General features: G+C 51.7%; 1 protein-coding gene across 3 annotated transcripts in view; it reads left to right on the top strand.

Moving 5' to 3' along the window:
- Positions 1–21,937, top strand: part of INPP5D (inositol polyphosphate-5-phosphatase D) — a 121,296-nt gene that overhangs the window by 30,966 nt on the left and 68,393 nt on the right. The gene's annotated exons all lie outside the window — the stretch shown is intronic.

Genomic DNA, 21,937 nt, shown 5'->3' with positions numbered 1-21,937 from the left:
AATTTTAAGAGACAAAGAAAAGAATAATATATCTCATAATGATTTTTTTTATTGCAGATTGAAATCCTCCTATTTTGCTCTCTTGGGTTGAATATATGCATCAACTTAATTTTACTTAATTTTTTAAAACCTTTTTTTAACTTTTTTTTTTTTTTTTGTAATCTCTGTGCCCAATGTGGGGCTCAAACTCACAACCCTGAGATCCAGAGTTGCATGCACCACGTAAAATTCTTTTTTTTTTTTTTTTTTTTTTTTTAGAAAGAGAGAGAGAGAATCCCACAAGGGGCAGAGGGAGAGAGATAGAGGGAGGGAGAGAGAGAAGCGTGGCTTACCCAAAGTGGGGCTCCAACTCATGAACTGTGAGATCATGACCTGAGCCAAACTCAGATGCTTAATGACTGAGCCACCCAGGTGCCCTTAAATTTATTTTCAGTGTAAATAAATTCTTTTTAATGTAACTACTAGAAAATTTAAAATCGTATATAAGGCTCGAGTTGTATTTCTATTGGAGAGCCCAGAGCGTGGGCCAAAGACCAGCATCACCTGGGAGCTTATTAGAAATGCAGAGCATCAGGCCCAGAGCTACTGATTCAGAAGCAGCATTTAAACAAGATCCTCAAGCGACAGCCAAGTGTGAAGACCATGTGTGTGGGGGGGAGGGGGGGATGGCAGTTGGTCTCACACGTGACGGGAGGGAGGGCAAATCACCAGTATCTGAGAGCACAGATAGCGCCTGGGCCCATGAGGATGGCTGAACCACCGAGAATGCGTCCAACAGGTCACATGGTCAGAGATACACACAAGGGCGTTCACTGCAGCCATCCCTGCAAGCAGGGGACCAGGGAGAATCGCAGACAACCTGACTGTGATTAATAGGGAACCGATACGTGAATTGTGGCCTGGCCAGTGGAAGATTTTGCAGTTATTTGAAAAATTAAGGCAGAGTTGTGTACAGTAAGCTGGAAATCTCTCCAAAATGTTAAAAAAGTTGCAGGATGATATGTATTCGAGTACAATTGCTTTGTTAGGTGATAGATTATATACACAAAGCTACACATGCATCAGAATAACAGGAAAGATGTCTGAGAAACTGTTAACGGTGGAACGAGAAGGGGGATTTTCGGGCCATGGGGGGGTGGTTACCAACAAGAGAAAGGAATTCTACTTTCCAATTTACACCCGTTAGTACCATTTTAATTTTTTTTTTTTTAACCATGGCTGAGGTGGAACTCCCGTAATCATTATTTTTCTTTTTAATATTTCACTTCTTGCCTTTATTTAAAAATTATTACTACAGGAAATGGGATCGTCTCAGAAAATCTGGGGCTGAGGTTGCTGTAGCTTGGGGTCCCAAACGGGAGTCCCCATAGAGGTTGGGGAAAGACAGCCTGAGACCTGATTGAGGAAGGGCTTGAATGCTGGGCTGGGGAGGTCAGAGACCGTTCTGTGGGTAGGAGGGAGTCATGGAGGGTTGTTTGTAACTGATGTGAAATTCCCATCACGCGAAATTAACTGTTTTGAAATGAACAATCCTGGGGCGCCTGGGTGGCTCAGTCGGTTAAGCGGCCGACTTCGGCCCAGGTCATGATCTCGCGGTCTGTGAGTTCGAGCCCCGCGTCGGGCTCTGTGCTGACAGCTCAGAGCCTGGAGCCTGTTTCAGATTCTGTGTCTTCCTCTCTCTGACCCTCCCCTGTTCATGCTTTGTCTCTCTCTGTCTCAAAAATAATTAAACGCTAAAAAAAAAAAAAAAAAAATTGAAATGAACAATCCTGTGGCATCTGGTACATTCACAATGCTGCATGACCACCACCTCTGTCTAGTTCCTGGACATTTTCATCATTCCAGCATAAAACCCCAGACACATAGAGTAACCATTTGAAAGTGAGTTGTTGTTTTTTAAATTACCATTTATTCCTTACGCCCGTTTCCCCGACATCAAGACCCTTGTAGGGAAGTGCTCCTGTTCTCTTTCCTTCCCGTTCTTTCTCGTTTTCCTGCCCTTTTTTTCTTGTTTTCTTTTTCAACCCAAATGAAATGTGAATATACCTTTTAAAAGTGTTCAGACAAGGGTGCCTGGGTGGCTCAGTCAGTTAAGCGTCTGATGTCGGCTCAGGTTGTGGTCTCATGATTCGTGAGTCCGAGCCCAGCATCGAACTCAGCATCCATGCTGACAGTGCGAAGCCTACTTGGGAGTCTCTCTCTCTCCCTCTCTCTCTGCACCCCCCCCCCATCTCAAAATAAATAATAATTAAAAAAAATACTTAAAATCGTTCAGACAAAACAGAAGCACAGAGAGTAGAAAGCAAAATTCTGCCCTCATCATCGCCATACCCCTCTCTCCTCTGTGGGGGTAACCATTGCCAATGATGTGGTGTGCATTTACATAGAGATATGAGCTTGTACAAATATATAGCTTTTTAAAAAATAAATGGGATGATGTGGGCCGCCTGGGTAGCTCAGTCCGTTAAGCATCCGACTTTGGCTCAGGTCATGATCTCATGGTTCATGGGTTCCAACCCCGCGACAGGCTCTGTGCTGACAGCTTCTCAGAGCCCAGAGCCTGCTTCAGATTCCCTCTGTCCCTCTCTCTCTCTGCTTCTCCCTCACGGTCTCTTTTTCAAAATAAATAAATAAACATTAAAGAAAATAAATGAGGATAAACATTTTTTCCTATGTTCACTGACCATTCATATTTCTTTTCCTGTAATTGCCTATTTATAGTTTGTCAGTTCTTTTTCCTTTTAAAAAATCCTTCTGGTTAAAAAAAAAAAACTCTTTATATGTTTTGCATATTAATTTTTGGGTTAGTTAGTTATGATGTAAATATTTTCTCCCAACCTGTCATGTTTTAAAAACTTTGTTTGCGGTTCATTTGTCATGCGGAATTTTAACCACTTTTATGCAGTCACATGTTTTCACTTATGCATTCTGCATTTTGTGAATTATTCATTTCAATATTATTTATCCAGGGAAAATACTAGTTTTTCCTAACAGTTTCATGATAAGCTTTTTTTAAAAGTTTATTAATTATTTTGAGAAAGAGCGCGCATGTGAGCATGAGTGGGGGAGGGGCAGAGAGAGACAGAGAGAGAGAGAGAGAGAGAGAGAGAGAGAGAATCTCAAGCAGGCTCCACGCTGTCAGCACAGAGCCCAATGCAGGGTTTGAACCCACGAACTCTGAGATCATAACCTGAGCCGAAACCAAGAGTCGGATGCTTCACTGACTGAGCCTCCCAGGTGCCCCCATGATAAACTTTTATGTTTATCTCTTTATTTTTACACTTGATATAAAACAGGGCCAGTAACCCCACCCTCCGAATGGATAGCCGTACCGTATGTTAGACAGTATTCACCCCACCATCTTATTACACACTAAGTCCCACATCCCGCCAAAATGCTTTTGGGCTCTTCCTTCGGATGCGCGGACTGACGAATCTATTCTTGCCCTCGTTCCACCCCGTCCGCGTGACGTGGCTTTGCTGTCTGTGCTCCCATCCGGTGGGCTAAGTTCCTATTTATCGCGCTTGTTTTTATTCCTTGGGGGTTTCCGTACATTTTCTTTCCCAGATGAATTGTCTAATCAGCTTGCAAAGTTCTTTTGAAAAATCCGTTGGCGTTTTCATGTAATTACATTGAGTGTATAGCTTAATTAGAAAATAATTCGTACCTTTCCACTACTGAGTCCTTCTATCTGAGAGCGTAGCCCCTCTTCCGTTTGTTCAGGTTTCCTTTTATGTCCGTTTTGTGCTGTCTTTTATAATTTCTCACTGTAGTTCTTACGCCTTATGTTCTTACATGTAATGTAGTTCGGTTACCTTGGCAGACAGAATCCGTCCTCTTCCGTGATTTCCCGAGTGGGCCTTGTTGATGTCTAGGGAAGTTATGGTGCCTGTAGGGTGCCCTGACCTATGTTTCTGCATTGTCTCGTGGGTTTTCCTTTCTTTAATGTGTCCTTTGGCCCCTCTAGGGACACGATCTTGTTGTCTGCAAATAAGGCTAGACTTGTCTCTCCTTTTCCATGGCTAATTGTGGGGGGAGGGGAACTGTTCTGGTTGCTCTCTGCTGGGGGGACCCGCGGTGCGGTCATAGCCAGCAATGGCAGAGTGGTACTACTCGTCTCGTTTGTGATTTCCGAGGACGTTTTTGCTCCAGATGGAGGGTGCAAATCAAAGACAAGGAATAAAAAGGGGGAGGCGGAGGGGAGGGTATCAGCCACACAGTGCCCAAACCGGAAAAACGCAGCGGATGGGAAGCTCAGCTAAGCAGGGCCGGGTGGTCGGTGCCCAATGGCCTTCCGTCTGACTCGCCCACTGCCTCAGATCACGGAGCTCTGCTTTCACCTGCTTCTGTCTGGCACCCAGCAAATCTGAGAAGCCGGAGGGCTTGGAGGTGGCCACACGTTGGTGAGCCCGCCACGGGGATCCTAATCTGAATCACTGGTGTAAACGAGGAGGAGAGCCCAAGAGCACCAGAGGCCATGCCCAGGCGGATGGGGGTGTGCTCTCACCCCGGTCCGTATTCCTCCACGTAGCTCTCGACAAAACATCATGCAAGAATATCACAATATGTTTTATTGGAACTATGTATGTTATATCGAAGATCACAGACTGGCACACAGCCCCTGCTGTGTTGGATTTAGTGTTCTCCTTGCCTGACGTATGTTTTTAAAAATTATGAACCAGCTAAAAGCAGTTTTAGGAATTCTGAGATTTCATAAAATATTCTGAATTTTTCACTTTCCTTGAAAAACTTGAAGATCTGGTAAGCTTAGACCTGTCTTACCCCACGGTAAGCTTCCGCCTTTTAATGAGGCATTTCTCTTTGACGTGACAAGGTCCCCACCTCTCCCTACTGCCTCACTTCCCAGCCTATTCCACTTGTTTATACCGGCTGCCTGGCCTCAGTAGGCAGCGGAGCTGTGACCTCTATCAGATACAACCAACGATCTAATTCTTTAGGCTAGCAAACCTACATCAGCCTTCTGTGTAAATAAAGTAAGAGGGGCGCCTGGGTGGCGCAGTCGGTTAAGCGTCCGACTTCAGCTCAGGTCACGATCTCGCGGTCCATGAGTTCGAGCCCCGCGTCGGGCTCTGGGCTGACGGCTCGGAGCCTGGAGCCTGCTTCCGATTCTGTGTCTCCTTCTCTCTCTGCCCCTCCCCCCTTCATGCTCTGTCTCTCTCTGTCTCAAAAATAAATAAACGTCAAAAAAAAAAAAATAAAATAAGAAAAACAGGTTCACCTGACCTGGTCTGGTCCCAGCAGACTCCTGCTGGCTCCCAGGATCGCTCCTTGCTCTGGCATGTCTTACCAACCATGCCGATAGTAATCTGATCTAGAATCTTGCCCAAAATGAACACAAAGCTCACTCAACTGTAATCTACAGAAGAACCCGCCTGACCCATTGTGAAAATCACAACTGGCCTGGCCTGCCCGCAGGCATCTGGCCTTCCTCTCTGCCCTTCCCGCCAGCTGGTCAGTACTGTGTGGTTGACTTCCCACCCCGATTGCACTTCCTCCCCTGGGGGAGGCTTGGATTCTGCAGAAGCAGGTATGGCTGTGTTCCCCGTTTCCGTCTGGGGCTTCGGACCCGTGACGTACAGGTGCTCATATCGGTCCCTCAGAGCCAGCGGGAGCCTGCACACGGTGACTTTCGGTTCCTCTGCAGAGCATATGTTTACCCTAGGCTGCCCATTCACTGCTGTTTACCTAACCTGAGCCTCTTACCCCCCAGAAAGGGGGCTCTGGAGGGTTCATTCATCCCTGCATCTGGCCGACCAGAACATTTTGCCACTGTCCTTTGTAGACAGTCTCACCTCCCCAGCAGGCAGGTGGGAAGCTTCCTGATTTGATCTGGATCTCTATCGTCTTTAAGGGAAAAAGTGCTCTTCCTCACTGAAAGGTCACCCCCCACCTCTACATCCCCCTGCACCCAGTGAATCACCAGCCATCTTGTGTCAACGATATTGTTTCCTGATCCAGTGTTGCTTCCAGAGGTTGGGGCCGTGCGGCGCAAAAGGCAGGTGTGTCCGTGAGGCCTCTAGGAATTGAAGGGATGATTTTGCCAAAGCTGTAAATGTCGCCGGGGCCCATGCAGTGGCAAAGACGACAGGTTCTCCAGGGAAGAAGACAAGATGCCGTTTTGCAGTGCTGGCCAATTCCTGTGGTGTAAATACGCTCACCGTGACCTCACCATAGTGGCCACATGTAATACCCAGCTCTTGGGGTTCTGGAAAAATTGGGCTTTGGGCCAGTATGAGTTGGCACAAGCTGGCACGAGATTATAAATGTATACCTGCTCCTGCCCTGGCCGAGTATGCGTGCCTCTGGGACAGTCGACGTCTTTATTAGAGACTCCCGTGGCTTGTTAGGGGTCAGCCAGATTAATAATCACTTCTGCTTTACTTAAAGTCCTTTTAATCCCCAAACCCTTATTTATACGTTATTTTAACTCAGTTTCACCCATTCCTTTTTATCATATTTGGGGAAGATATTTGTTTTTCTTTTTTTTTTTGAGAGAGAGAGACCCACACACACAGACTGTGAGCAGGGGAAGGGCAGAGAGAGAATCCCAAACGGGTTTCATGCTGTTAGCGCAGAGCCCAGGGAGGGGCTCGATCACAACCTGATCTGAGATCAAGAGTAGCACACTTAACTGACTGAGCCACCCAGGCGCCCCACTTCCCTTGAATATTCTGAAGTTCTGGCAACTTTAGGCCCATGTCACCCCACAGGGATGTAATTGGAGCTACACGAAGCTGGTCCCTTCAAAGGGACATTTTTCCATTGTGCCACAGTCCCCACCTCTCCCTAGCGCCTCCCACCCTGCCTGCTTCGCTCACATCAGGCTTCAGATTTTGTGTTTTTACCTACAGGCCATATTGCTTTGTGACTAACAGTTACTTCCCCTTGCCCCTTTCCCTCTCCACTTGACCAAGAGAAAAACAGACACAGAAGGTTTAGGTAATTAATTCAGGTCAAATCAGAAAGGCCACAACACAGCAAAGAACCCATCTTTCGCTATCAGGCGTCACGATCAAAACCGCAGTGCATTCTCGCTATAAAGTAATGTCTTGCCAACGGCTTGGGTCCCTTCTGTCCCCATATGCACCTGCATACCCTTCCTTTAATAGGCATCCACTTGAGTGGGTTGTCTTTTTGTTTGACTATGCTCCTGTGAAACGTATATTGTCGTTCGTGTACAATTTTAATTTGCTGAGACGATATCATAGCGCTCAGTCTATTTTCTACTTTCTTCACCAAAGGATCTTCTTAAGACCCTTCCATGTTGCCTCTGGCTGCTGTGTGACTCCTCACATGCACTGGGACTGCACTTTACCTCGTCTACTCTCCCAATGCTGGGCACCCAGATCTCTGCCGCCGCCGAAGTTGTGATGGCCATCCAAATAGGTGGCCCACGGCGACGCTCGGGGCATATGCCCAGGGGTGAAAATGCTGTGTCATAGACTATACACATGCTTACAGTTGCGTCTGATGGTTCTGCAGAACTGGCGGGCTACCTGGATCCTTTACATAACACAGACGTGGAGGGAGGGGTAGAGGGAGAGGGGGCTGTTAAATATATATTATCCGTTAGTAAATAAGGCCTTTTGGATGGAGTTCAAAACAGACTTGCCTCGGGGCGCCTGGGTGGTTCAGTTGGTTGAGGGCTGACTCTTGATCTCAACTAAGGTCATGATCTCGCGGTTTGTGAGATTGAGCCCCAACCTCTCTTGGGATTCTCTCTCAACCTCTCTCTCTGCCCCTCCCCAACTTGCATGCTTGTGCTCTCTCTCTTTCTGTCTCTCTCTCTCAAAATAAATAAAGAATCTTTAAAAACAAAAAACAACCAGACTTGCCTCCTACCAAAGGTACCAGAACACACAGGCAGAGAAACTGGAGGGTAGCCCCCTTTCGGAGTGCAAGAGCACAGAGCCTGGAGTAAGGGACCTGAGACCTGGTTCAAGTCCTGGTGCTGCCTCTTACGAGCCAAGTCACTTGGCCCTTCTGAGCCTCAGTTTCTTCCTCTGCAAAGTGGGAAGGCCAACAGAAACTTAAGGAAAGTTGTTTGGGTACTTGAAACATAGTCATCCTTCCTTCCTTCATTCTCAGCCCTGAAGTAAATACGTGATGCGTTTTGTCACCCAAATGCTGAGTTTCTGAGTGCGCTCAGTCTCATCAGGGCATTGAGTCTAACTGACTTGGGGACTCACGGGACCAGAGGCCCAGCTACCAAGAGGGTTTTGGACTAGTCTGCGCAGAAGGCAAGGCAGGGTGTACAGGAGAGTGCACTGAGCCCCAGGGAGGGGAGGAGGGAGGGAGCAGGGAGGGATGGTGGTGGTCCTCATGGGCAGCCATGTTTGGGGGGGGAGAGGAAGCTAAGGGCTTCAGGTCTGATCAGTTCCTCCATTAAGTGGTGGGGGAGGGGGCAGGGTTCCAAATTCTTTGCTGTTGGCCGGGGGCCTGGGTGCAGGGCGTGAGGGAGAATCCTTGGATCGGCTGTCGAGGGAGGGCTCAAGATGGACAAGGACCCGGTTAGGGAGTTGAGCCTTACAGGTCACATTCTCCCAGAAGTACACCCTGAGCTTGAGGACCAGTGATGCACTAGAGAAGAGCTCCCAGGAGAAGCCTGGAAGGCAGTGGGAGATGCAGGAGAGAGAAGGGGTGAAGCCAAGTGGTGCGGGTAAAGCCTGAGACCCAGCCTGATCCGCTAAGAGCTCTGGAGTGTGAGTTACATCTTGGGTGTTGTCCCACACGGAGGCGAGGAGCTGGGCTTTTGACACCCACCCCAAGCACATGTCAGCCACCTTGGGTGGGCACAGGGAACACAGAGCTCCCCAGTCTCTCCCGAATCTCCGTGTGAGTGAGGTGGCTCCAGCCCCCAAACGGAATTGTCTGAGGTTGCAGAGTCAGGCCTTCAGCAGCAAAGCACAGAGCCCCCAGGAGAGTGGGGACGGGAGCAGAGTGGTGAAGGGATCCTGGGAGAACGGGGCAGGACACCAATAGCGTTCCGTTTAAGGACCTAGCTGTGATCGGAAACCATAATTTGTATTCACGCAAATACTTTGCGCGAGCCACTCCCTCTGCCTGCCATGATGTCCCCCTCTCTTCGCCTCATCAACTGCCATCCACCCTTTGCACGCCAGCCCAAGTGTTGTTTCTTTGAGAAATAATTCCTGACCCGCCAGACAAAGTCTCTTTGTACGATCCTCCCAGGGCACCATGGTCTTCTCACAGCCTCTGCACCTTGGAATTATTTACTTGTTTATTGTACCATATCTCACTTCTTTGCCAGACTGTGGACAAGACCAGCACTGGGTCTGTGTTGGTCCCTGGTGAAAGCCTGCGGCCAAGTCCTGGGTGGGGCCCATGGCAAGAGGTTAACAAATGTGTGTGAGTGCTGCCTGCTGGCTCCACGAGCTTCCTGGCTCTGGTTTACTCCAGTCGTGCTCAGGTACAGAAGGTGGTTGGGTTGCTGATCCTGGACAGCGGCTTGGATGGGCAGGGCCTGCAGACGTGTGGGGCGGGGGTGGGGGTGGTCCCATGGCGCTAGGAGCTCTCGTGGCCACAGAGGGCTGCAGGCTTGTTGGAAAGATGGTGGAGCCCAGAGGGGCCTGAAGGCCTGCGCAGAGGACAAGCTTGGAGGCTGGAGAGCAGACATTGTGGGAATGAGGGCATGAACTGAAGGAGTCGTCCCTGTGGCAGGTCCTGGTGATAAAATAAGTTGTGTCACAGTGGGCAATTGACCGAATCTCTTGGACGTTCAGCTTCCTCCTGGGTAAGTGGAGATAATTCTGCCCTGAAGTTTCAATAAAAGGAAGACTCTCAGGAAAAGTTCATTCTTCCCTTCAAGCTTGTATCTGTCAGTGTTTGCTGCGTAACAAACTCAGAAAAAAATCTCAGCAGTTCACAACAAGAAACATTTCTTTTCCGGTCCTGGGCCTGCAGGTCAGCTGGTTGGCTGATCTAAGCTGGGATCTCCCGGACTCAGCTACGCTGGGCTGGACTCCACGTTTCTGATCAGCTCCGGGTCTGTTCCTCATGCCTGTATCCTTAGCCCACGCTGAAGGGCCAGAGGCTCCCTAGGGCATGTCATCTCATGGCAGATTGCAGGGGTCCAGGGCGGGCAAGCAGAACCCCACATTGCCCATTAAGCCCTGAGCTTGGAACTGGCACTTTTGCCTACATTGCATTGGCCAAAGCAGGTCATGTGGCCAAATCCAACATCGGTGGGCAAAGAAGTAAATTCTTCCCACTGTAGTGCAAGGTGTTGCAAGATGCCATGATGAGGGGTGTGGCTGTGAAATTCTGTAGCAGGGAAGGGCCATTCAGCCTCAGCCCTCCTTCCCAAGTAGAGTGAAGTCCGGGCTTCGGTTTATGTGAGATCCTAGAGAAAGCATGAAACCTTTCCCACAGGGCCTGGCAGCCTAACTGGGATGTTGGGTATGATGCATAGTTTCTAGCTGTCAACTGTGACTATTGACAAAGGACCCAGCCTTTCCCAGCGTCTGCACTGTGGGCCTGAAGTCCCCAGATGGGGATTCCCCCATCGAAACACCCAGACCACATGCTGGCAGGCAGAGCGTTGTCATTGCCTGACCCCTGGCCCCGACTGTGGTGGCACCTACGGAGACCTCAGACGACGCATCTCAGAACTGTCATTTCAGAACCAGCCAGAGGCACCGCGTTACCATTCAAGCTGCAGCTCCTTTGATGTGAGAGGTTCAAAGCACTTTATAAGCTGTTCGAGTCTGCGAGGAGAGCGTGGGGCTTACTCCCCCTGCACAGATATCAGAGAGCGAGAGGCAGAGATTTGGGACCTCATGATCTCAAATCCCAGTGGGGATGCCAGCTCACGCGCGATAAAGCTGAAAGAGCTGCTGAACGCCTGGTGGGCGAGGGCTGTTGACCCGACACCCGGGGCTTCCCCGGCGGGAGAGTGCAGTGGGCAGGGCCGTTGGCTGTGTCGGTGAGGGCGCGGGGCAGTCTGGGAGGGGGCTGGCTGCTACAGAAGCGGGAGCCGGGAACCGAGAGGCGGAGGGTTCCCAGCCTGAGGAAGGGGCATGGGTTGAGAAATGGAGATGTTGGCTCGGAGCACCGGGGAGGGATGTGGATTTAGAAGTAAGTGCAGACTGGCAGGGAGCAGAACTCATGCCAAGTCGTTCTGGGAAGTCTGCCCAAGACAAGGCAAGAGGAGAGCCAAAGAACCCAGCTTCAGGAAGTGGGGACAGGTTAGAACAAGGTAGATGGGAGACCCCAGCTTGATGGCCGGGAGTGAGACAGAGCCCCCCACCCCATGCAGTTCTGGGCTCACCGGACCCGGTGGGCAGCCTGGTGCCCGCCTGGGAGCTGGGGGTGAGCACGGCGTGAGCTGGGAGCCGTGCGCCCTGCTGGCTGCAGCTGGTGGGTGGGGCTGGGGCAGGCTTGGCCGTCCGCCCTTTTCTTCCTTTGAGCTTCTTGCCTCCTCACAGAGCTGCCACATGTGAGACCGAACCAGCCTCGTGTTGGCTTTCATGCTTTCGGCGCCTTCAGACATGTGATCGGGGGGGGGGGGGGGGTGCCACGGGGCAGGTCCATCGGAGACAGAACCGTGCCCACGGGTTACAGATGCCAGCCTCCCCACCCCCATCGCCGCCCACCACAGCTCGGAGGGCAGGCCCGCTGCCACCCAGGATATGAGCTTCTCCCACCCGCGGGGTTTCATACCACCCAGCCCGCCCATCGCGCCGCTGGGGGCTGAAGTGTGCCAGAGGATCTCCAGCCACCTGGTCCCACCCCGAGTTGGCAGCTCCCTGTGTCTGCTCTCCTCCTTCCTGTCTAGCTAGAAAGTCCGTGACACCCCCCCCCTCCTCTCTCTTGTCTTGAAACTTTCCCTTGGGTGCCGTTCTTCCAACAGCGTCACCCATACAAGTCGCTTACCCACTCTGAGTCTGTTTTCTCAGCTGTCAAATGGGGCAACGGCACCCACCTGTGATATTAGGTATACTGCAAATTAGACAACATACCTAACATAGCTGGCCCGGTTTCGGTTTCTTCCCTTTGGGGAGGGTGGGGTCGTCACCCCAGAGAGGTTCCAGGAGACCCCTCAGAGGGACCCCGCCCCTGCCCCTGGCGTAGGACGACGGCAGGCAACGGTGTTCTTGCTACCACGAACTTACCTTCTGTCTCCCGGGGCCAACGCCTGGACTGTTCACGGCTCCTAAACGAGGAAAGGTGGCGTAGAGCCTCCCTCCCCTCCAAGTGCTCCCACAGCTCCACCCTCCAAGCCCCTTGAACTCACAACACCAGGCTGTTTACAAAACATGGCAGCTCCAGGGGCGCCCGGGTGGCTCAGTCAGTTAAGCAGAGGACTTTGGCTCCGGTCGTGATCTCACGGTTCCGTGGGTTCGGGTCTGTGGGTTCAAGCCCCACGCCGGGCTCTGTGCTGACAGCTCAGAGCCTGGAGCCTGTTTCAGATTCTGAGTGTGTGTCTCTCTCTCTGCTCTTCCCCTGCTTGTGCTCTGTCTCTCTCTCTCTCTCTCTCTCTCTCTCAAAAATAAGTAAACGTTAACAAAAATTAAACAAATAAAACTTGGCGGCTCCAGCTTCTTGCAGCCTGACTGCCAGAAAGTGGCGCCTCTGAAAGGTCCCACAAATAGTTCTGAGACCCTCGAAGACCCCTCAGTGTGCCCTCCGCCGGCACCGAGCATTGTCCCTTTCTCCTTCATGCGCTCCCGCTTGTGAGGGGCTGTGGCAGGGGAGACCCTTGGAGAAGTTTGTGCTGCCCTTTGGGTACCCCGAGGTCACCAGGGTCCCTGCCCCTGCCTCTGTCCGCTCGTGCCGGGTGACCCCCTGTGGTTGTCTTTCTATTCTTGGTATGTTAGTATTATTACAGTTCTGAGCGTCAAAGATGTTTCCAAGATGTAGTTTTTGTACACAAGCCTCCAGAAACGTTTTTATCCAACTTTTTCAAAATCTGGCACTCTTAGACAAGATGCCTTGTAAACCCCTCTCCTCTGTGTGTGTCTGCTTGTGTGCACGTGTGTGTGTTAAATGGGCTAGGTTACAAAAACAGATTTTAAAAACTATTTAATTACTGCATAGAGCTCAAAAAAGCGTTTACAGGTGACCAAGGTGCAGAGTAAGATAAATTAATCTTTTTTTTTAATTTTTTTTTTTTACATTTTATTTATTTTTGAGAGAGAGAGAGAGAGAGAGAGAGAGACAGAGCACAAGTGGGGGAGGGGCAGAGAGAGAGAGAGAGACAGAATCTGAAGCAGGCTCCAGGCTCTGAGCTGTCAGCACAGAGCCCAATGTGGGGCTCGAACCCACGAACCGTGAGATCATGACCTGAGCCGAAGTCAGTTGCTTAACTGACTGAGCCACCCAGGCGCCCCGATAAATTAATCTTAAGATAAGTTGTAAAGTTACCATCCTTCCCTTTATTTATTTTTTTAAGTTTATTTCTTTATTTTGAGAGACTGAGAGAGAGACAGAGAACACCGAGGAGGGGCAGAGACAGAGGGAGAGAGAGAGAGAGAGTCCCAAGCAGGCTCCACACCATCAGCACAGAGCCCGACACGGGGCTCAATCCCAGGAACCGTGGGATCACGACCTGAGCGGAGGTGAAGCGTAGGTAGTGTTATGGACTGAGCCACCCAGGCGCCACACAAAGTTACTATCTTTGCCTTTAAAATTACTCACTATGTTATGAGGGTACATTTTGGGCCACTTGTACACCCCATTCGTCTCCAGATGCTCCCGGCTGGTCTTTAGCGTCTGTGCGTGCTTGCCTGAATCTCCTGTTACTGTGGTGGTTGGCAAACAGTGACGATTTCCATCATTCCTTCAGCAGTTATTAACTGGCATTCTCCTGTGAGGAAGAGCGTTTCCGTCTCATTTGTTTCCATCAGAATAGACTCACCAATTGCGTGTTTATTCCATGAATTATAATTATTGTTAGTGTTCATTTTGCTGCTCAAACGGAGCTCAGATAATCCTCTTTGTTTTCTGAGCATTTCCTTATTTTCTGGGACAACGGATGCCCCAGGTCTATCGCAAACCCTTTCTGCCGGGCCCTGGAATCGGCCTTCTCTCCTGGGAGCCCGGCTCTTTTTAGCGCTGAGTGGTGTTTCGCGACCGAGACCTGAGCTCTGGGTTTACTGACTGCAACTGTGGCATCTGTCGTTGCCTCCAGGCTGCGTCAGCAGACAGAGCTGGGACGCGTGTGGGTACACATGCACACTCACACGGGCATCAGTGTTTACCTGTAAACAGGTGAACTCGCCCGGAGTTCACCCTGATACGTCCCTGTCCAATACGACACTACAGAGTTCATTCTAGCCTGACTCCTTTGACAGTGAGAAGCCCCGCTCCCCTGTCTCTGTATTTCTCGCCCTTTGTCCGTTTCCCCGTGCGTAGCTCTGTGCCCCTGGGCCCCCGTCAGACTTCCTTCTAAGGTCCCAGCCACTTCCTTGTCCCACCTGTGTCTTCTGCCTGCTGATCCCCTCCTTGGCCCCAGGCCCCAAAGCCCTGCTGGCCCTGGCCCCTTGAAAGGGAGAGCAGGGAAAGGAAGCAAACCCATCAATATGGTTTTTTTTAAGTTTCTTCATTTATTTTGAGTGAGAGAGATAACACAAGTAGAGGAGGAACGGGGGGGGGGGGGGGAAAGAAGAGAGAGAGAGAGAGAGAGACTCCCCAAACAGGCTCTACACTGTCAACACGGAGCCCGATGCGGGGCTCAAACTCACGAACTGTGAGATCATGACCTGAGCAGAAATCAAGAGTCAGACGCTTAACCAACTGAGCTGCTCAGGTGCCCTCTGATGATTATGTCTTTTTATTTTATTTTATTTTATTTTATTTTTGTTTTGTTTTAACGTTTATTTATTTTTGAGACAGAGAGAGAGCATGAACAGGGGAGGGGCAGAGAGAGAGGGAGACACAGAACCGGAAGCAGGCTCCAGGCTCTGAGCTGTCAGCACAGAGCCTGACACAGGGCTCGAACTCACAGACCGAGAGATCATGACCTGAGCCGAAGTTGGACGCTCAACCGACTGAGCCACCCAGGCCCCCCTGATGATTATGTCTTAAAGAGAAGAAAAGGGGCACCTGGGTGGCTCAGTGAGTTAAGCCTCCGACTTCAGCTCAGGTCATGATCTCGCGGTCTGTGAGTTCGAGCCCCGCGTCGGGCTCTGTGCTGACAGCTCGGAGCCTGGAGCCTGCTTCGGGTTCTGTGTCTCCCTCTCTCTCTGCCCATTCTCTGCTCATGCTCTGTCTCTCTCTCTCTCTCTCTCTCTCTCTCTCAAAAATAAATAAGCATTAAAAAAAAATTAAAGAGAAGAATAAAAGGGGAGGGAGGGAAGGGCAGGGCTGACTGGTTTTTAAGGAGACACATCCTGGGGTCCCTCCTAGGCCATATAGTTGAAGAGGGATTTCTAGATCTGAAGTTGGCCTCCAAAGCTCTTCCCAAACAGGACTATCCCCTCCTTTTTCCTCATTAAGGGACACTGACATCAACCAAGTTACTAAAACCAGAGATCTGGAGCGTCCTTCCTGGCCCCTTGTCCCTCACCGACCCCTCCCTGGCTGCTCCAGGCACAGCTCTGGCTCCATCCTGGCCCCTGGCCCTCCACCACACCTTCCCCGTTTAAGCACCAGAGTGGGTCTGCTAGGCTCCCCGCCCTGCAGACTCTATCCTGCCCTACACTAACTAGCCAAACTGACATTTTCAAAAATGTGAATCTGATCAAGTACACACACACACACACTTTTAAATGTCTTTAGTGGCTCCAAATCAATTTTAGAACAAAATCCAAACTCTGCAAAGCCCCAAAGGTTTCTCTGCTTCCTCCTTCTTCACCCAAGTTGGGGTCTGCAATTCTTAGGAAGAGGTTTTGAGAGAGAGAAGGTTGTAAAGGATTGAGAACAACCCCGAGGGCAGAAGGAAGCCAAGGAGAGAAAACAGAGGGGAGGCAGAGGCGGTGGCCAAAGGGAGGTGGGTCCCAGCTGCAGCTGGCAGCAGAGGGGACAGCGGTGTCCAGCCCCTGCTGAGCTCCTCTCTGAGTAGACGAAACACTGCTGGACCTCAGAGGTCAGGAGGTGATGCCCCAGAAACGGAGGCTGGGACTGGGCTCCATTGGCATGGTGCCTCAGGGGATGTGCGGGAGCCCCGGGTCTGGGGGGCCACGAGGCCTGGGCTGAATCCAGCCCTGCCCCCACTGCCCCTCTGAGGCCTCCAACGCCTCTCCAGCCTCCAAGGGAAAATGGGGACAACAGTGACACCGGCCTCCCCACAGCCCTCCCGGCCCCTTCTTCACAGCAGCCAAACGGTATCGTCGCCTGCTCAAGAACCTCTAGTGACTTTCTCCCTGAACTTAAATGAAATGCTTTGCTGTAGTGGGATAACGAACACGGCCTGGGGCTTCTTCCCCTGCTCCATAGTACTTTCTCGTCCTCTGCACGGTGACTGCATATGCTTGTTAATTTAAAGCGATTGTATATGCTTGTTAATTGGCGGAAGCTTGAGGAGGGGGCCCCTAGCAGCAGCGGCTTCCTGGCTCCCCGTCGGATCCCACTCTGCTCCCTGTGCTGGCTTCCTCCTGTGTGTTAGGGCTCTTTCGGTTCCCCATTTAGAGATCCCAGACAGTGCTGAAGTTAAAGTTACCCCCTGGGAAAGTTTAGCCCATCCAGCGCTCTGGCCTCCCTGCCCTGCTCGCCCTTCCTCCGGAGGGTGTCTGAAAGTCGCAGTTATTTCTGGACATACCACATTTCTCAGAGTGCACAGCCCTGAGTCTCCAACAGACTGGATGTACAGCTGCCCTTTGTCGTAAAGACCCTGGAGGTGGTCTCTTCCTGAGCCCTGGGGCTGGGGCTGGCCCTCTTCCCTTGCTGTACCTTCCCCAGGAGCACTGTACCTGGGTGAGCTCAGGGGCCAGGTGGTGGGGGAAGAGGCCTTTCCCTGCAAGGCCCAGCCTGGCAACCCGCATCTCTCTTTCCTTCTGCAACTTTTCAAACTTGAGGCCTGTTTTATGCCATGAGCACATCTCCCCAAACAGAGGTGGGGCGGGTCATTACCCTTGAAGGGGCTTCAGGGACTGTTTGAGGCTGAGCCAAGCAGGGTCCCTTTCCTTCTAGGACTTAGAAACTTGTGGGGAGGCAGGCATCGCTGGGTGTGGGGACGAGGGCTTTGTGGAAATGCTAGTGCTGGAAAGTGCCTAGAACATTCCAGAGACGAGATTGTAACGGAGACAGAAGAGACCGGTGTTTTGTTTCACCGTCTGAACTACCCCCTACCATATTTTTTCCTGTGTGACTTTTGTTGATGAACATAAATTCATGTCCGTTCTGTCGATCCCACAAATCCCGAGAGGCGCCTGTCTGCTCTGTGCCCACACGCCGTAAGTTGACAGGCTGACCTAGCGCGGGAGATGCTTCGCTCTTTGCATTTTCAAAGTCAAGCTGGTATGTGCTCTAGGTGTCTGCCGAAGAGAGAAGGAACTCACTCCTGGTGGCAGGGGAGTCGCCACAGAGCGGAAAGCCGGCCATCCATTGGCAGTATCCTGGGGAGGGTCTATAATCACGTGGGGCTCACGCTCTCAGGGCAAGTCTAACGTGGGGCTTCAGGGTTTCTCTGTTTCAAAATGACTCGATAAATCTGCTCAGGAAGGCAGTGGCTGCGGAATGCGGAACGAAGTCTGGAGGCCCCAACAGTCAAGGATGGAGGGCAGCCCCCCTTCCCGGAAAGCGCGGCCGGTTCCCTCTGCCCTTGCGAGCGAGCACTGCCTTCCCACTGCTTCCCTGGGGGCCCACCCCACCGCCTGCATGTGCCGAGGCTCTCCCGGTAGAGCCCACCTTCGCTCCCTCCCCAGCCCTGGTTTCCAGCTGGTGGAGGGGAGGCACAGCCACGTGAGGGTGCAGGACGGCCTGTCCTGGCCACAGAGGGCCGCAGCTCCTGCCGGACAGCCCTCTTGGGGTTCCTACACCTGCCCCACTTCGTGGGTGGTGCCACAGGGCGGCAGCTGCTCCCCTGTTGCTGGCTCCGGAAGGCTGTACCCCTCTCATTGGTATCCCTGAACCCCCATCCACTAAATTCTCCCCCAAGGCCCTGATGTCACGTGACATCCGGCTCCTGCCAGGACCTGAATGATACATACAACAGACTTCTTGTCAGCATTTGTATGTGCAAGTGGTTGGAAAGGCAGCACTTTTGAGGGAGGGCTGTGGTCCTGGGTGGTGAGAGGGGGGAGACCTCTCCACTGCCAACACCGCCCCACCCTGTTTCTTCGCATCCCCCTGCCCCGGACCCACATCGGGTCCTCTCTGACCATCTCTCCTGGCTCCAGATACCCGGCTCCTACCCCGACTCCACCAGAGCAAGTCCACAGGGTACGTGGTAATGTGGATATGAACGTGACCTGGCCTCTATCCCCGAGGGACCTCAGTGTTCCTGCTGGCCCATGGTCAGCGCCCTGTTCACCTGGAAGCCCCGACAGCTGGCTCCCTGCTCCTGTCATTGACTTGACAGTGTTTGCTAGGTGGCCCCCAAGTCTGGCTCTCCTCTGAGCAGCCCCATCCCCTTGCTGGCCACACCACCCCACCCTCTTGGCCACCCTACCTGAGTGGAGAGCCTTTCTAGGTCCGGCTGAGGAGCAGGAAGGCCACAGCTGGGCTGCTCCTTTCTGTGCCTGCCAGGTGGGGACGCCCACCTCCTGTCTGCACTGCACTCCTCACCCCTGCATCCCACCCTCAGCCTGGGCCAGCTCAGGAGCTTATATAATCCTGGGCACCCTGACCTTTTTCTCTTCCTGTTGCTGTTCTAGAATGTGCTTTGAACATAAGTTATTCCAGGAGTCTCTGCGAACCCCTTCAAATCTCAGTGCCAAGAGCAAATACTGATGAGAACAGTTCCTCCTCCGGAGAGACCCTGACTTTGGCCTAATTGGCATCCTGCCATCCACGTTTCCTCCGCGTCTGTGCTGCCTGTTGAGACAGGCTGCTCCCTGTTGACCCACACGTGCACAGCGTGTCTTCACTCCGCGTGGGATCTGCTGCATGTAGACCTGCCCCCTGGCGAGCGCCCCATGCCTTTCCTGGCTGCTTCCCTCTCAGGAGTGGTGGGGGAGGTGCAGGAAGGCATCCCCTCCCCCCAGGAAGCAGTGCCTTTCAGTGACCATTCACTGGCTTGCGCACCGGTCCCCGAAGACAGTCCTTGAGGCCTGGGCTCAACCTTCACCATCTACCTTCCTGGGTTTGCCAGGCCCTGGCTCCCTGGCCTCCGTGAACCGTCCAAACACAGGCAGGGTCCGGCATGTCTCTCCCGCCAACAGCACTCTGCATCTGCTTCTGGCTGCCTGGTCCTCCCGCCTGCCTCCTGCCTCACGGGATCTGTAGGGATTAGATTCATGTTAGGGGGCCCTGTTCCTCTGCATGCTTAAGACACTGTATTTCATCAGTTCTAAGACGCTTATTTTCTCACACTGAACATTTCTGAAATAAAACGTGTCCATGCTTAATGGCGGATCATAGTTTACGCGTTAGCCTTTTTAGGGCTATGTGTAATAACGTGGGTCTTAGCATCGATGCCTCTTAAGTCCCACCTCCAGCGTGCCCCCCTCAGACACACATTCCTGGCAGAGAACCCCCTTCCACACTCAAGTATGAGCCGTTTCCCTTTGGCTTTCTTTGGTGGTTTCATATCCTTGTTCCGTACGCCTAAAAGCTTGTCGTCCATTAGCTGCAAATTCTTTGGCAAGGTGACGCTCACCACGGCTGCTTTAATGGAAGCGAGTTCATCGATCTTGCGTCATGTCAGATTATTGTTGCTATTCTGCTCATTTTTGGTTTTGAACCTATTCTTGTTGCTTTTGAGAAGGTCTGCTGCTCAGAGATCTCTGGTTCCATAATGTTTGAAAGAGACTGCTTAACATGGGGCTTTGTGACAATAGGGAATTTATTGAAGATAATCTTTAAAAAAAAAACCTTTGTTAAACTATAAATTTACTAACTGGCTTAAAAAGCACAGTCACACACACATAGCCTCACGTACAGATTTACACGTGTGTGGTGCAAATGCACAAACGAATACGCTTGGAGAGACAGAGAGGCCAAGTGGAGAGCCGAGGGGAAAATCAGGTGGATTCTTGTTGAAGGCAAATGCATGCACTACGGCATGGGGTTAACCACCAGGAGCAGGGCCTCAGGGACAGGTCTGAGTCCTGGTCTGTTCCCAGAGGTCTGGGTCTTTCCCGGTCTGGGTCATGCTGCTTCGTTTGCTATCCCAATCCCACTTACCTATAGCCCTTCGTGAAGACCTCCAGTCCAAGCAGCCACCCCCAGCCTCCCACGTCAGTCCCAACCATGCTGGAGTAATGGGTACCTGACTTGGAGGTGGGCAAGTCAGGACGGTCCGGCCACGCTAAGCCAGACCCCCTGCGTTCGCCCACCTGGCAGGCTTTCCATCCCCCACCCTATTGTCCTGTTGGCCTTCCTTCCCACCTGTGGTCAGTCCCAGCCCCTTCAGCAAGAAGGCTGCTGGCAGCCCCCAGGGGAGCATTTGGACCTCTGGTTTCAAACTCCAGTGATGGCACCTTCTCAGCTTATTGTAAAATTCCATGACTGCCAGCGGGCGCCTGGGTGGTACAGTCGGTTAAGCACCCGATTCTTGATTTCATCTCAGGTCACGATTTCACGGTTCATGAGATCGAGCCCGACATCAGGCACTGCGCTGACAGCATGAACCCTGCTTGAGATTCTCTCTTTCCCTCTCTCTATGCCCCTCCCCTGCTTGTGTGCACTCTCTGCCAATATAAATAAATAAACATTTTGAAAATAAATAAATAAAATTACATGACTGCCGTGGACAAGATGGGTGTTATGAAAACGCAGGTGAACTTAGTGTTAGGACCCAGATGGCTGTGCTCTGACTCCAGGGAAGCCCCGCCCAGAAAGGGGCGTCCTTTTGTATCATCCCTGTGCCCACCAACAGCCTGGTCCCTTTCCCCTGTCCAGCTGCACCAGGCTCACTGCTCCTCCCCAGAGCCCGGCTACATCTCCCTCTTCCACCCAGGGCAGCAACCCCACTCAACCGCTTCTTGGCTGGATCCGGAACACCCGGCCTCACACTGTCCACGTTTGCTCTCTGTGCCAGAGGGAGGGAGAAGTCCAAGATGCCTCTGGGTTTCTGGCTATGCCAGTGGGGACATGATGCTGCCATTCCTTGAGACAGAGAGCACGAGGAGAGGCAGGCAAGGTACTGGACAGGAAGGGTGGACAGGACTTGGGGACACGGTGGGTTAGGAGGGTAGGGTACTGCATTCAAGAGAAGGTGAGTCTCCTTGTGGTTCTCACATCCAGCCCTGCCGCCTGATAGCTTCTTGGTATGGGCGGGGCCTCAGTGGGTGGGGCCTCCATTAGCCATGCTGGCTGCCCAAGGCCCACCTTGAATTTTTTGCTGGAGCCACTGTAAAAGCAAGAGGAAGGAGACCTGGCCCCAGGGCATTTGAACAGCACTGCAGAATCACCTGCTGGCTCTTCTGTCATCAGCAACAGAGATATAAATCAGGGAAAGATACTGTGCTGCCTCACCATTTTTCTGAGTTTTGATAAAACAGAATTTTAACAAATGAAAATATTAAAATTAAAGCAAAACTTGCCAGAATAGATTGCCTTGTGTTTAAAGATAAATTATCTTGTGGGGGGGGGGGGGGACGGTGAGAGGAAATAAAAAAAATTCCCCCACAAAACACATATACACACAGTCTAGAAAAACTTATTCCCATGTATTAAAAGTAGGTCTCAGGTGCCTGGACATCTCAGTTGGTTGAGCATCCGACTTTGGCTCAGGTCATGATCTCATGGTTTGTGGGTTTGAGCCCCACATTGGGCTCTGTGCTGACAGCTAGGAGCCCGAAGCCTGCTTCAGATTCTGTGTCTCCCTCTCTCTCTGCCCCTCCCTCACTCA

This window comes from Panthera uncia (genome assembly GCF_023721935.1).
Source record: "Panthera uncia isolate 11264 chromosome C1 unlocalized genomic scaffold, Puncia_PCG_1.0 HiC_scaffold_3, whole genome shotgun sequence".
NCBI lineage: Eukaryota > Metazoa > Chordata > Mammalia > Carnivora > Felidae > Panthera > Panthera uncia.
Note: the sequence above shows the minus strand (reverse complement) of the source record. Positions and strands in the feature narration are given on the sequence as shown.